The following is an 11,815-nucleotide window of genomic DNA, read 5'->3' as shown; positions in this document are numbered from 1 at the left end:
CGCACGGAGGAGAGGAGCCCGAGGGGCGGAGCGCGGCCCCGGGGCTCAGCCGGCGCGGCCCGGCCCCGCGTCTCCCGTGTGCCGTCCCGAGGAGGGAAAGCAGCGTCACCTCGGCCACTGTCACCGTATAACCAGCGCTGCTGGGCAAGCTCAAGGGGAGCTGCCTGGGGAATACACCCCGACCTTGTGGCTCTGCTGCTCTTCGGGTCTCTGCTGTGCTCGGAGCTGCCTGGGATTCTTTCACCGCAAACACCGCATCAACAGCAAATATTTACTTCTCCGCTTGCACTTCCGAAGTACTATATACACTTGCTTACATCTGTAACGAAATAAGCTCAAAACACAAGCTGCAAGTAAAATATACAGACGTCCTACTGCTATTTTGAAGCCCCTCATATCCTTGTGAAGCACTAGCTACTGCTAACTGTAGACCCTGGCTAAGAATTTGAGCCATATCTATTGTACTTCGAGAAATAAAAATTAGATGATGCATGGATGAAGAAGAACCAGACCAGAGCACTGCCTCAGTGAACTGGATACGACTCCACATGTGGAATTTCTGATTTGTTCAGAAACTTCTTACAACAAAAGGAACATAGTCTTTTTCTAGCACAGTAAACATTGAATATAACTTGTTAATCATTTCAAGGAATTCTGCATAACCCATTGCCACTTATGTCTGGAAGTTACTCAGCCATTCATCTCCATGCATCTCAAAAAAATCAATCCTATACAAAACTGAAGAATTTCAGACTAAATACTACTCTGAACATCATCTTTCTTTTTCTTTTCTTTTTTTCTTTTTTTTTTTTTTTTTTTTACAAAGAATGACACCTTATTTCTACAGGCACAACAAATTGAAAGAAAAATAATCAATTTAGGATTTCAAAGTGTCTGTCAGTGGGTAGCTATGTGTTCTGTACTTCCAACCAAGGCTGAGTTCTAGACTGACAGTATAATTATTACAGCTGAGATTACCAAAAGTCTGATACACTCCCAGGCTTGGTTATTGGTGGAGACCAGACACAGCTTTCATCAAAGTTCCAGATTATCCTTTGTGTTAATTGCATTGTCATCTCAGTATGTGATTCTAGTAAGTATTACTACTAGTAAACATTATGACTACATTACCACCACAATAAATTCTGGGAACAAAGAACAAGATCATCAATATTTGGAAAACCGAGACGGTGAGATGAAAAACAACACCCTAGAGAATTACTAACCTGGTACTTGCCTTCTTTGCTGATTCCAGTCTGAGAATATTTTTGCAGAACCCTGCAGCAGACAAAATTAAAATCCCCATTTACCTTTCAGCATCAGGTTTTCCATGCACAACTACAAAAAAAGAATTACGTCATCTATGAAATTACAAGACTTGGTAAAAGTGATTTTGAATTCACAGCATAGTTCCAAAGTATTGTAGGTTTTCTTGTCAGCCCAACTCTTCATCACCTTCAACAAAACAGGAATGTATAATAACTGGACAGCTTTTTAAATCCAGCCTATGGGATAATTGATCCCACATGCTATTCAGTATAAATTAATAGAAAAAGTCTCATGGTTCTTCTCCTGAACACAGCCTAGCCTGGTCTCCAAGTCCCAAGACTATAAACATTATTGTGAACCATAACTACTTCGGTAGGTGAGGCATTCTCAAGGAAGAATTAATTACAAGAATTCTGAATAATACAAGAAGGAGCAGTAGCAAGATATTTCCAGCAGTCACCATGTTGACACAGGTGTTGTTTGTTGTCCGTTGTGCCATAAGCGTTAAGAGAATACTGCAGAGACAGGGACTTCTGTTCCCTCGCTGTGATACTGGCATTAAGGTTAGAAAAGTCCAATAGAAACCTGGAAAGAGACAGTACAGTGTTCTGCAGCACTCATTCATCCCTCAAAACCTCAAGGCTTTAAATTTTCACTTTAATTTCTTTTTTATATTATCAGACTAGAATGTTAATGTGGGCACTGTCAGAGGCCTGGGAAAAATCCAGCTAGGATTTTTCCCAGGCTGCTATCAGTACTGATTCTTTCCCAGGAGAAAGTTTCTTCAGAGAAGCTTTAGCTCTGACTCTTTCCCAGGAGAAAGGTTTCAGAGAGTTCAATAACATAGATAAACACCTGCTAAGGATGTTATGTTTTTCACAGAATGTGTTTTTGAAGAGGTGTTCCTCCTCTGACCAATGAATCCTCTCTGATTTGTTTTGTATGATGTGTGTTATTTAAACCCATTATTTCCTTGAATAAATTGCTCTTCTTCACCTCAGAAAGAGTGCCATGTTACTGTCTCCATCACTGCTCCATAATGCTGTACAGTAACATGTTAATACTTCTATTTCTTCTGCAAGCATGTGCAAGACAGAGCCTTGGATGTGCAAACTTTTATTCTTGACAGAAATCCCATCTTTGCTGCAGACAGTTTAGGTCCCCAGATAACCAGGACTAACCAATAAAAAGATCATTCTCCCTACATATTGGACAACATGTTTTTCTAATGCCTGATGTACACAGTACGAATAAGAAGTAATTTTCTTCATGTAATTCCGTTAGCTAAGGCAACTTGCATGGGGTGTTTGGCAGAGAGTGATTCTCACAAATCAAAGCAATGCCTAAGTGTTAGCAGTGAGACTAGAGGCAGAACTGAAACATGAGGTAATGGTGTTTAAAAAGAATTGTTAAACAACTCAACTTCAGACAACTCGGTTCTTTCCTGTGTCTACTGGTCTCCAAGTAATGACTCAAATACTGGAAAATATGTGATAATATAAACTGGTATGAAGGAGCACATGTGGAAACTAATTTACCTTTATTTGGGGTCCACATTCCTTCTTCCAATACTTAAATCAGCTTTTATTTAAGCTGAAGAGAACATGCAGAAGTAGAGGATGTCAGCTTCAAGAATTTTTCCTAAAATGGCACTTACCATGATCCTGCAGGCTAACGTTTCTTTAAATACTTCTTAATCAGATCAGTCTAAGTGATCCTAAAGATCTGCAATGAAACAATGCACAAAAGAACACAGACTTTCCCTCGTTGTATTTTCAGAGTTGACCAAACCTATGATACTTACTTGGTGCAAACTGAAAAGCATTTAGGTACGTCTGACAATTTAAAAAACAAGAGAAAAGCCCATGCCCAGCAGAAAAAGTTCCACAGAAGAATTATCCTCCAAAGAAGAACCTCAGAGGACTGTCTTACAGAACAAGAGACAGCATACGCCTACAACAAAAACGGCATAATTTTTTTTTATGCACATACTTCATAAGCTGATTTATATCTGGCATCCCATTGATGGCCTGTGGAATTAACCAGGACTCAGGTGAGGATAATAGATGTGATTTCTTTCAAGCTAAAGAGAATACTTACAAGCTGTGTCACTTTTGACTGAATTTTGTGACCAGAAGTAATTCAGAGAGGCTGCACAGAATCCCCATTCACAAACACCAGCTCTTTTAGCACTGCTGAAGGCTCAGGACACAGATGCCATGTGATCTCTGCATGTGCATACATAAAACACCTCTGAGAACCTGTCAAGTGTTTTGTGTACATTACAGATGACAGGTCAGACACCACATCTAATTTCTCAGGTTTAAAAGTTTTGTTGACACAGGGAAAACACACAAATTTCCCTGCAGCCTGTTTGAGCCTGCCAGCTCCTTCTCACATCTGAGATCACTGAGAGCACTCAACACCTCAGAAACCACTTGGCCATTAAAGACACTCCAGCACTTAAGTCACTGAGGGATGTATTTCTAATCAGCTTGTACAGCCTTCAACTAAACCCTCTGACTGGGCTAAAAGATACTGCAATTCATTAAAGCACTGTTAAATGACATTAAAATGCAATGCTAGGAAAGCTGACAATGTCTTACTGCAGCTTCTGTGGTGCAGTGTTCCAAACAGAACAGCTTTGTAGGCAATAAAACCATTTGACAGATTCTGGCAGACAGTTGTTTATCACAGAGGTGAATGACCTTGGACTGACAGAGAATGAGTAAAGGCAGCACAGAAACAACCTCCTATGAAAGAATAAAAAAGAAAGAAGTCTCTTGCCACACTAAAAGATTCTGAGGAATGTTATTTTCCTCATCTTTATTATATTTCCTGCTTATATAACTTCTCCTAAATGTGTTTGCAAAAATTACTTTGCTTTTTTACAGAACCATCAGATGTTATTGACCCAAGTTTTCTTGGAAACCATGCCCTTTAATAGCTCCTTTAGTCAGAGTACCTCTCCCACTAACAAATGTTTCCGTATGGAAATTTTTGCCTTTGTTTTATCCCAACATGCTTTTCATTTTGGTATTGATACTTAAAAACAAGTGGAATTGTGTTCACGTGCACCTACTTGGTAAAAGCATCTAGCCCTTTGGAGAAAAATCCTTTGTTACCTGAGCTACTTCCTTGCTTCCTTTGTTTCTATCTCAATAACAAGACACCATTTGAAATTAATTTGCCAGATACAATGTGGAAAAGAGAACATAAGCACACACTAGCCAAGCATATTAATACACGGTTAAAATAACAGCAGAAAAATCAAGCAACTGAAATCAGAAATACTAGTGTCTGCACTGTTCCTCACAAGCTTCAACATAAAGCAGATCTGAATACTTTGTGTTACACTTCTGTTACTGTATGTGGTTCCCCAGCGGTGATGAGGACAGTAACATGGAGACTTTCTCACAGGAGCAAGAAAGAGAATTTATTCAAGGAAATCACGAGTTTAAATAGTATACATCATGCAAAGCAATTTAGAGAAAGTTCACTGGGTAGAGGAGCAACACCCCTTTAGAAATACACTCTGTGAGTAGCATCACATACTCTGGCAGGTGTGCAATCTTTGTTTTGGGTTCCTGTCCTTGAGCAGCCTGAGAGCAAAGCTCAAGCAGCCCAAGAAAAATCCTAGCTGGATTTTCCTAGGCCCCAGACAGTTGCCCCCACACTTCCACAACACAGCTGGGAAGAGTATTTAGTTCTGCTTGGTGAGCATGTGTCAGCTGTCCCTCCTCCCAGAAGAAAACGTGTAATCCAGACAAGTTACGAGATTTCCTGGTAAGTGAAGTGGCACAATTTTACTACCCAGGCACCTTGGAGTGTGAATTCTAGTACATAGAATTCCATCCACTACATCACACATCCTAAAAACTTACCAAAACTCTCAATGTATTTTAATAGAATTTGAAATAGCACACAGTTTGTAGATACTTCAAAAAAAACAAACAAACAAACAACAGACAGTTCCAGTAATAGCACAGAATAATCTGAGTTGAAATGTGCTGAAAAAGGATCATCAAATCCAGCTCTTAAGTGACAGGCCCATCCAGGGATCAGTATCAAGCAGTCCTAAACAGGGATGCAAGTCTTGTAACTGCTTTTGCCCAACTTCCTAACTTTGCAGTCTAAGAGTATATTAGGAAGATTAAATGGAAATTTTAAAAAAAACAAAACCACATCACATTTCTTTTCACATGAGATAGTTTTAAACTATAGATGCACTTAGGAGCAAACTTAGCAGAGGAGTTAGCAGTCCGTCATTATTGTCTGTTAAAACCACCCAGTATAGCACAGGCTACCTGTTATGTGACAGGTGAGCATTTAGCTAGCATCTGGTCCAAAGGAGAGTCTGCAAGGAAAAAATAAGTAACCCTGAGTTATTTTATACCAAATTTCAAAACAAAAATGCTGGCAGAGCAGGCACAGCCAAGTGTGTCTTTACTTAAATTCACAGTGGACAGGAAATGCAAAGAAACACTCTACAGAGAGCATCACACTGTCTGGAAGATGGAACACATCCTAAATGCCTGTCACCATCCTCAAGCATTCCCATTAGCTCTTGGACAAGCTTGTTCAACCCTCATAAAAAATATCCTGGACTAAACCAAGTCCACCAGGCACTGTTAACTACATATAATTCAAATTTTGTGTTGTAAACACATCAAGCACCAGGACAAAGAAAAATAGATATATACCCTTGACTTTTCCAAGGTAGTCCCAAAATGTAGGTACCACACTCATAACAGTCAGGACACAATTTCATCATGCCTGACACCAAAACAGAGGTTTTTCTATCCCCAGGTTCAGTATGTGACCAACAATTCATCTCCGACATGACAGAATGGAAAAAAAAACTTATGGAATTCACTACTTACACCAGGTCACAGCTTAAAGTTTCAAACCTATCAAAACCCATTATTTTCTTTACAGACAAATTTAGGTGACATGGTCACATAATATATCACTTATTACTCAACACTTTATATATAGCCCTGACTTTTCTTGAGATGACTTGAAAGCTGTACTTGACCTCCAAATAAATTATTCATCTTGCTATGCAAAATGTAGCTTCCACAGAAGCAAAAAAGGGAATATCCTTCACCCAAAAAAATCTGAAGATAAAATAAAAAGTAATTAAAAAATAAAAACATGGCAAGAAATTAATTACTAGAAAATGACTAAAAATTCATTACATTACACTGCACCATGGTTGCAACTAAGTTTAGCATAATTACACCATGTCTGGACCCTGCAAAAATTTATGGATACACTTGACTTAGAAGTCTCCTTGAAATTTTAGCTTCTTATTGCACAAAGTCATTCCCTGAGGTAAGTCTTCATAGGCACAAGCTCCAAGAACACAGGACTCACAAACTGCATCTTGCCGGGGCATAAGGCTAAAATAGCGATATGCAAGTTGTGAATGACATTCCAACAGAAAAGTCAGTAAAAGGATGACTCCTCCCCCATAACTTTGTCCGTAATGTTACTAAGCAACACAAACTTGCAGGCATTTCACTGCTGCAATTACAGTGATCTCTCAGATAAAATTGTTACAGCTTCAGTCTGTAGTGTCGAGTAATTTCTGAACCCTGTAATTAATTTTATCAGAAGAAAGGCTCAGTTTATTTCATTTCACATAGAGTAAACAGACAGTTAATTTATAGTGGTTTCCATGGTCTCTGCATTTTAATATAAAATACATTTGCTTTTGTCCTCTATTTTTGATATTTTAAACAGCAGATGCCCATCCAAGAAGTCACAATATCCTAAAGAACTGAGCACCATAAAGCAAATCAGCCTATTTATTCTGGAAACTTTTTACTGACAAGAATTGTACACAGAGGATATATAAGATTATAGCCATCCCGTGGGGCATGGTTGCCACCTGGCAAGTTCATGGTGTCTATCTCGTCTATTAAACACTACAATATTTTTATATGAGCCTCTCAGGAAACATCATCACTCTTTAAATCAATGACAATTCACCCCACATGAAGAACCTTACTTTCTAATCTACCCTTAGTTTCTAGTATATACAATTCACAAAGTTCTTAAGGAAATCCAATTTTGGCAAATAACTGAGGGTATTCTCATGTCTTCTCTAGCTCAACCTTATAAAAACTGCAAGATAATACTCCTCATGCACTTGAGGGTTCAGAAAAACTCAGTATCAACATGATAACACAGAACAGCACATTAAAATATGACAGATCTCATTGCAGTGGTAACATACATAGTTAAGTTGCTGTATTATCAAATAAGACTTACCATGCACATCTGATATCAACAGAAATTTTGCTTCTATTTCCTTGGGACTGAACCAAGAGTTAATTACTATAAGCAATGTTTCCAGAACTGTTAAATGCTAACCAGCTCTCCTTAGTAATGGCAATAATAAGGAAATGTTGGGCACAGACTGAGTTTGAAGTCTTGGTTAAGATTTGAGTGTCATGTCCTATTGAGCACTTATATATTTTAAAAATCTGGATACCTAGTGATAGATCAAAATTCAGATAATGGAGGTCTTTGAAATTCTATTTCACAGCTAAATCTATTAAAACCTACTAAAACATCATTCTTAAAATACAACTTACTCAGAAAATGTAAAACCATAGATGTATTTGTTCTTAAAAATCTACTGTAAATCTTTTGAAAGACTTCATTAGTTTCCCAAGATCAATATTTTCACCACACCATCCACTGCATTCTATTGCTTCTTATAAAGAATGCACATTTATCATAGCTATTAATAAAAACTCACAGCAAGCAGCATTTATTTCCTTAAAAGTGTCTAGGTCTTGTAGCTAGAGAACTTGTGAATCACTTGTTACAAAACTATTACAGCAGATTTCAGCCTGTCACTTTTGCTTGTTTCTGTCTTTTGGGAGAATGCAGAAGATTCACCCCCCCTCTTCTTTCCCTGTAGATTTAATGAGCCAGGCATGACAGCGTTTCATCTTACACAGCATCCTATCAGGTCTAAAGTCCATGTCTCTATCATAAATTTTATTACTGTCTGCTTCTGTTACACAATCATTCCTACAGGCATTTTCATAATCTGTTGGATACAAACAGAGTAACTTCTCAAAAAATCCTCAAAACTACTTCTTCATATGCAATCCTCCATATCCATATTATAATTTGGAATACATAGATGAGAAAACACCCAATACAAGAGGGTAGCAAGCTATAGATTAGACACTTGTACACTAGTGTGTACTGCTGTTTCCTGAACTCACCCCATAGTAGCAGTAAGAAGAGAGAGATTCCATACCTGTGTACAGAACTGGAACACTTCAACCAGGGTATCTCACTATAACCTAACATAAAAAAAGGAAATATTTCAGAACCAAAATCCAGGTCCACAAAAAGGCTGAAACTACCTTGAGGAGCCTGCAGCCTTACTTCCCTACAAAACCTTTGTAATTGCTATCATTCACCCTCCCTCCTCTGAGACTTCAGCTGCCAGTGTTCAAGCCATGCTCTGGTGTACCTGGAGCTAAGTACTTGGAGCAGAGTGAGAACAGCTGTAAGAGGGCTTGTCAGCGCTTCCACCCACACACCTCCCATCCTTTGGCTCCCCAGCTGCAGTTAAGCTCCGGATTGGGCCTTAGCCTTTGCTTCTAGGCTGTGCTCTAGGTATACCTGGCTTGGTCAAGGTGATGTCCTGCCTGGACTCATCTGCACCTGTCAATATAGACTAGTCTAGTAAAGGAAAAAAAACATGGTGTTATCCTTAAAATTCATTTCACAGTCCCAAAATAAGGTTCTCCCTTCCTTTTAAGTAAATTTGGACATACAATAAGCAGTTGGGTTTTTCATTGGTATAAAAATGGATTCCACAAAATTAATTAGAATTTTTTATTCCTAATCAACATTATTTTAGTATTTATTTTCCAGGTACATTACATTTGACCTAACATATAAGAAACAAAACCCATAAATAAATAAAGTACACCTCCAGCTATTCACAGAGATCCTGAAACACCTTTCTATACAGTTAACAGGTCTAGAGTTCCCCAGCTACTGAAGTTTACTCATGATTTCTCTGAATGGAGGAATAAAGACTTTTTTCCCGACACAAATGAATGCTGCTGAAAGGTTGTCTACTAACTTTCTCTAGCAGTACTGCAAAGAGTCATTCTGGAGCAGAAGAGAGAAATCATGACACATTTTCAAGAAGATGGCAATTTGTGTAACCACAAAAAACATATTCTCGCTATTACAAAGAGAAATATTTTAAATACATGAGTACATAAATATGTGGAAAGAATAGCTGAAATATTTGAGAAATGCCTCTTTCCGGTCGTAATGTCTCTATAAGGCGATAAACACATAAAGGCAGTGCCAAAATGAGAATACGATGATGAAATATTTCCTAAAAGGAGGAGGAACAAAAAGTACAACCCAGCTGTGTGCACCTAAGGACCTGGCAGGGCTGATCTCTCGACAGGCCACCAGGGCGAGCTCTCGCCCAGCAAATCCAGCTCCAACCCTGCCGCTGCACCACTGAGGTTCTTCCCTCCGGTGCTGTCAGGCGGGGAGGACAAAAAAAACCCACGCATTTTAAAGTTTAATGCTTCGAAACCTTTTATACTTTCATGCCTCTGTTCTTGGGCAAAACGAGAGCCAGTGGGCAGAAATGGTATTAACCACAGAAATATGTTGCTGCAGGTGCAGATTTCTACTGATACTGAAATTTACAGGGGTTTCACTATTTGAAGACTCAAGCAGAGTTTTATAATGATCATAACATGGTTGTTTTATCTGTACAAAGATTCTTCTAGATAAAAATCTCCACCTTAACTAATGTAGCCCTAAGTGATAGGCTCCATAAAATCCATTCTCTTCTGTGGATTTCTATATTATAAAGACATAGAGCATTAAACTTCAAGGAACATATTGCAAATTTCAAAAATATTTGATGAGGGGGTGATGCCACAGTTTACAGACTTTTCAACAGTGCCAGCTGCAGTGCAATCATCAGTCTCCAGAGGAATGGGATAAAGACAATCTAAAGCTAAATTATACCTGAAGAACACTTTCCTCCAAACTACAAAAAACAGTATTTTATTCCTGCTTATATGTAGTTACTGCTAACATTTTCTAATATTTGGATAATCAGCTTGAAAAGCTAGCTACTGGCAGCATTTTTTTTTTTGTTTCATATTCACACTCAGTCCCAGATGTTGCAGAACATCTTATGTAAGTGGCTGTGTCTTCAGTTTGTGCTGTACACACAGTATTTAGTCCCTGATGCAGACAGTGCAGAGGGAGAGAATATAAACTCTCAATGTATCATTTTAAAAAATACCACTGAGAATGTAGATAAATAGTCCTTGGTATTCCCAATATATTATCACGTAAGAAAGACAGGGCTCAATTTGGTGGTACAAATTTCAGACTGCATTAATTATTCTCATATAAAATCACACGTCTTTTTCAAATACCGTATGGCCGTACATGGCTGGTTAGCAGCGACACAAAATAAAGCATTTTAATTATTCATGAACAAAAATCTAACTTGCATTAGTTGCAGATTTCAATTTAACTGTGTACTAAGAGAGGTGATATTCTGATATTGCAAACTGATTGTTTAGTTGTACAGCTTCCTTACGTTTTCACCTATGTACAATATCTTTGTCCTGTGTAATTTACACCCAGGTTCAGCTCACCACCTGGAAACCAGAATATCTCCTTCTCTTAAGCCACAAACTCCTGCTCTTTACCATGCTCTTGTCTGGTTCAACCTGCACCTGATAAATGCTGATTAAAATACCAAGTATTTTTTTGGGCTAGAGAGTTAAATCAGCTCAGGAAAGAGTCTGGCAGAGCCAAAGCAGGACAGTGAAAGGACAACTGGCTCGCTGTTACAGATAGAGCCCAGGAAGATTAGCTGGCTAATTTAGCTAAGTCCAATACCCACAGGCAGGTCTTACAAACTCCTCTCAGTTTATCTCCATGGCTATTTCCATCCAGGTTATGCTTCTAGCTAGCTCCAACATCAAGTTGGAATCACGTGGCCTGCTTCAGAGAGGTGACTTACACAAGGACACAGGGATGACCTGATAAAGTTGCATTCAACAGACTGGAGAGGGGCTTGCTCTGCTGTTTTCATGGAAGGAGATGCTGCCTGCATTCTGTTTCTCTTATCACCATATGACCCTGAATTTTTACTTGACAGAATAGCACAATCCTAAAACAGACTATTTCACCCATTATGCACACGATTATCAAAACATATCTAATTACTTTATAGACCTCTGTAATGTAGCTAAGTAGCTGAAGAACTATCACCACTTGACAGTTACATCTTCCCTTTGGTATTAATTCCTGGAAGGTGATACTCAGACTTTTTTTTAAATGGCAGCAATAGACAGTGCAGCTAAGAGCTTAAAAGCTCCCTTAAGTTTTTTAAGCAGAAATTAAGCTGAAAATTTCTCCAATTTACAGCCTCCTTGTAAAAAGAATAAACTTTCATCCTGAGAGCATAAGTACTCAGCTGCCTCATTCTTGCCTATCAGTTTTGTCCTGG

General features: G+C 38.6%; 1 long non-coding RNA gene across 1 annotated transcript; it reads right to left on the bottom strand.

Moving 5' to 3' along the window:
* Window positions 1–94: 94 nt before the first annotated feature.
* Window positions 95–8,654, bottom strand: LOC116994905. Its single transcript, XR_004417615.1, has 4 exons — window positions 8,555–8,654; window positions 5,577–5,626; window positions 1,227–1,278; window positions 95–319 (listed from the first exon to the last, which is right to left on the bottom strand). It is a non-coding gene; the product is annotated as an uncharacterized LOC116994905 (long non-coding RNA).
* Between the last annotated feature and the right edge of the window lie 3,161 nt (window positions 8,655–11,815).

Source organism: Catharus ustulatus, chromosome 4 (assembly GCF_009819885.2).
Source record: "Catharus ustulatus isolate bCatUst1 chromosome 4, bCatUst1.pri.v2, whole genome shotgun sequence".
NCBI lineage: Eukaryota > Metazoa > Chordata > Aves > Passeriformes > Turdidae > Catharus > Catharus ustulatus.
Note: the sequence above shows the minus strand (reverse complement) of the source record. Positions and strands in the feature narration are given on the sequence as shown.